Here is a 4399-nt window from a genome sequence, read left to right on the forward strand (position 1 = left end):
GAGAACATATGCAGAAGATTTAATAGTTTAGTCAAATATAACAGTAACTTTGCACTCATTTTGTGCTTGTTGGCCATGTCTTCTGAAATATACTATTACATTTCTCATTGCATTCTTACATTGAAGAGAATAATTAAGGAATGATGAGAAGAGAGAAATATTCAAGTCAGTATACTGAGTACAAAGGTTAGCTTAAAACTAACCAAAAATAACAGTTTAACTGATGAAGTGTGAAAGTAAATATTAAACTTTTTTTATTTTTTTATTTTTTTTTAATCCAGAGTGTATAAATCTGCATGGATTAAACCAGGTTCACTCCATAATTTACAGTGTTTGGACAGGAGAGAAAGAGTGATCATTTGGTTCAGAAACAGACATGGCTCAGCAGGAATACAAGAAGCTTAGTGACAACCTGTTGGCATACAAAGGAATGGTCTTTCCAGTGGGTGACAACTTATATCTTACCAAAGACTATATTGATAGTTTAGAGGAATTTGAAATAAGGGATGATGATGATGTCTTTGTTATTACCTTTCCGAAATCAGGTAAGTGAGATGCTGATATACTGTATGTGAAGACAAGACATTTTTATTTGGACTTTAGAACATTACTATAGAAAATCAAATGGGATGGAAAATTCGCAAATCACATGTTTTTAGTATACAATGTTTCTTAGCAAAGAGATTAAATGGAGAACAACTTTTGGTTAAGTACAATTAACATGATCTGCAAGTTTGTTCAGTGATGGCAAGCCATTGTAAACTGGTAGGCTGTTCAGTTCCATAGCATTCTCTCCTTGCTTTTACGACACTGTTTCAGGTACAATATGGACCCAACGGATCATGACTTTACTGTATGAGGAAGATTTGCCTGAAAAAGCAGACACAACCACACGCGAGCTGATGCCCTGGTTAGAGTTACCGCAAAGGGGGAAAGATTACAAGTCACGCCCCTTCCCCAAGACTTTTCTGTTCCCATTTACATGAGCACATGGTGCCAAAGGGGCTACAGGGAAAAGGAAAAGTGTGTATTCATTAATTAATTATTCAGCGATCTTGCTTTTCCATTATTTAAATTGCATTGTAATATGTCACCTATATGCTCCTAGATCATCTACATCATGAGAAACCCCAAAGACGTCATAGTGTCATATTTCCATTTTTCCAAAGACATGAAGATACTGGATTCTTCCGAGAGCTATGATGAGATGCTGGAGAAGTTCTTCTCAGGGTGGAGTAAGAACTTTACAGATCTTCATCAAAATTAAACTCTTTTCAACAATTCTGCATACAATTTCTGTATTGACAGAAACCTTCAAATCTTAAGAAAATGACAGTACATCATACAAAACACATGTGAAATGTAACTCGACCTGACATATGTCCGCACAATACAATTGAAGTTTCCAGAAAACATCACATAATTGACAGTTGCCTAAATGTTCCCCAATGAGGTTTTATTTTTTTCACCTGTTTACAAAAGAGCTGCTTGTAATGGAAAAAGCATGGAAGGTTTAAAACAGCAAGAACATCTGACGGCAATGACTTGACGTTGTGTTTGTAGTGCTTGGTGGCTGTTGGTTTGACCAAGTCAAAGGTTGGATCACAAATAAAGACAAATACGACATCCTGTTCCTCACTTATGAAGAGATGATCAAGGTGAGAATCATTAATCATCATGGTTTCTTTATGACAATCCATTTTCCATCAAGATTCATTCCTTATTCTAAATTTGACTCATTTCTGTTTCTGGAGAGCCACTTCATTTCCAAGCCTGCATCAACTCAACGAGCCGTAATATTCAAGTGAACCAAAAGAATTTGATTAAATGATTTGGGAACATTTAATCAGAGTTAAAGCAAAATGCAGGAAAGTGGATTTCCAGCAGTAGAAATTCCCTTACAAAAAATAACTGCAGTACAAGTGTGGTAATGTGGATACAGTATTATTGCAGTACCAGAGACTATTTAGCAGAGACAGAGCACTTCTATTTAAATAAATAGGAGAAATTGGAAAACCTAACGGTCAATAGATGTTGAAAAGGAAATCCCGCCTCACATGTAAAAGAGCCAATCAGCTTTTGGATAGAGGGATCACCTGTCAATAAATGTCATTAGCCTAACATGCCTGAAAAATAGCATTTGTTAGTTTGATGCGAGCAAAAGAAGCACAATTAATTATACCACTGTTGTCAGATTATTCTGCTGATTTGATATATTGTCTTAATCATAATATTGACCAACCATCTTGGAGATTTCAGTCTTTTCTCATTGAAGTAGATAAGAACTGCACTTTCAAAGATGATCACCAAGTGGACTGACTTTCCTTGAAAAAAGGACTTAGAAAAGTGCAGTAATACTGCATAAAAATTACCACACTTGTACTGCAGTAAAAAAATTACAATAATACTGTGGCAAGCAGGGCATGGCCGAGCATCATCTGGGCAGAGCAAGACCGGGAAGATAAGTGATAACCGGTCTTGCGTTCCATTGAGGAGCGGCAGGAATATTTAAGTAGAGGAGACAGCGGCAGACGGGGAAAGAGAAACACATGGAGCTGTATGCGTGTGTGTCAGTGTATTATGTGTGACACTGAAAAGTGTATAGTGTTTTTACAATTAAAGTCTGTTGGAGTGTTCACCCGGTCCCCACTTCCTCTGTTAAGAGAGATAAAGAACCTGCCACATTAGTGCTGAAACCCTGGATCTGGAGGAAGGATGCTTTGTCATGGAGTCCTCGCCGCTGCCGTCCGCCAGGAGGCAGTGCAGCTAGCTGAGGACTGTTTGGCAGTGTATTCGGGGGCCGGCGAGCCCGTCTCTCTCCACTCTTTCCCCTCTCTCCGCACTCTCCTCTCTCTTTTTCCTCTCCTTACTTTCGTTGTCCTGCTCCTACTCCCAGGCACATGCAGGACGGACCCAGAGGCCACCCTGCAGCATGGTGGCTGAGACGCCAACACTCCCTCCTTAGAAATGAAGTAAATAAGTAAGTAAATGGGGGAGTAAGTCACAGGCCATATGACTCCCCGGTCTGAGTTTGCTCGAGTGGCATCTGGGCAGAGCGAGGCCAGGAAGATAAGTGGTAAATGAGTTCCACTGGTGCGCCACGCCGATCTCGCATTCCAGTGAGGACCGGCAGGAGTATTTATGGAGAGGAGACAGCGGCAGATGGGGAGAGAGACACACACGGAGCTGTGTTTGTCAGTGTTATGTGTGACACTGATAGTGTATAGTGTTTGTACAATTAAAGTTTGTTGCAGTGTTCACCCGGTCCCCACTTCCTCCTTTAGGAGAGTTAAAGAATCTGCCACGAGTACATTGTCCAAATTACCACACTTGTACTTTGTAAGGGAAGAAGTAACATGGAGAAAGGTGGAAACTGGGGTTCAATAAGCCAATTTTACAATATTACTATATGTTACAATATTTTGTTGAGTCAAACAATTTTTCCTTTGCAATATTCCTACCAATTGAGACTTTGAGGCATTGTGCTTCTTTGGCAATCGAATATGTTAAATAGTTTAATAGATATGCAGTGTGGGGAAAAAAGTTTCTCTTTTGGCACACCTGGGGGTAAGATGGGCCAGGTTGAGTTATTTCCTTTATCTGTTAAATTGATGATAATAATAATAAACTTGGCTCATATTACTATCTCACTTGTATTTCTGTTTGAAAATCCTTAAAGAAAAACCTACAGATCACAACAATGATTGCATTTCAATGCATTTGAATGCTTTTAATTAAGAACTTGTAGTGATCATAAGCAACCAAGAAGACGTCTGCTTTAAATCTATTAAATGCCATGGGTCATATCATATGACAACTCATAATATTTTGTGCAAGATGGCATCTAATGCTTACATCTTTCATCAGGACTTTAGATCGGTCATTCTGAAAATCTGTGAGTTTGTGGGGAAGAATCTGTCAGATGCAGCGATTGATAAAGTGGTGGAAACAGCCACTTTCAAACACATGAAGAAAGATCCCACAGCCAACTATGCATTCCTTTCTGAGGCTATTACCGACAGTCCAAAAGGACTATTTCTACGCAAAGGTCAGACAAAAGTGAATAATCAAAAAAGTTATAATCTCTCTGAAGAACAAATAATCAAATTGGTGTAATCCATCAGTGGTAGTGGCAAATGTCGGTTAACTTAGATTAACTTTGTCTTTTTAACCTGCTGTGTTACAGGAACAGTTGGCGACTGGAAGAACGCATTAACTGTGGCTCAGAGTGAACGATTTGACCAGGTCTACCAAGAAAGAATGAAGGGTCTTCCACTTAGCTTCCACTGGGACAGAGTTACATGGCTGAAAACACATTGTGGTTACGATATGTAATTACATATCATAAATCAATTAGTCTGCCAAACGAAAAGAGTTTGTAGAGGTGTCTGAAAATATA

General features: G+C 38.9%; 1 pseudogene; it reads left to right on the forward strand.

Annotated features, from left to right (window-relative positions):
* The first annotated feature begins 376 nt into the window (after positions 1–376).
* LOC127639988 (amine sulfotransferase-like) lies at positions 377–4399 on the forward strand (annotated as a pseudogene).

This window comes from Xyrauchen texanus, chromosome 48 (genome assembly GCF_025860055.1).
Source record: "Xyrauchen texanus isolate HMW12.3.18 chromosome 48, RBS_HiC_50CHRs, whole genome shotgun sequence".
Classification (NCBI taxonomy): domain Eukaryota; kingdom Metazoa; phylum Chordata; class Actinopteri; order Cypriniformes; family Catostomidae; genus Xyrauchen; species Xyrauchen texanus.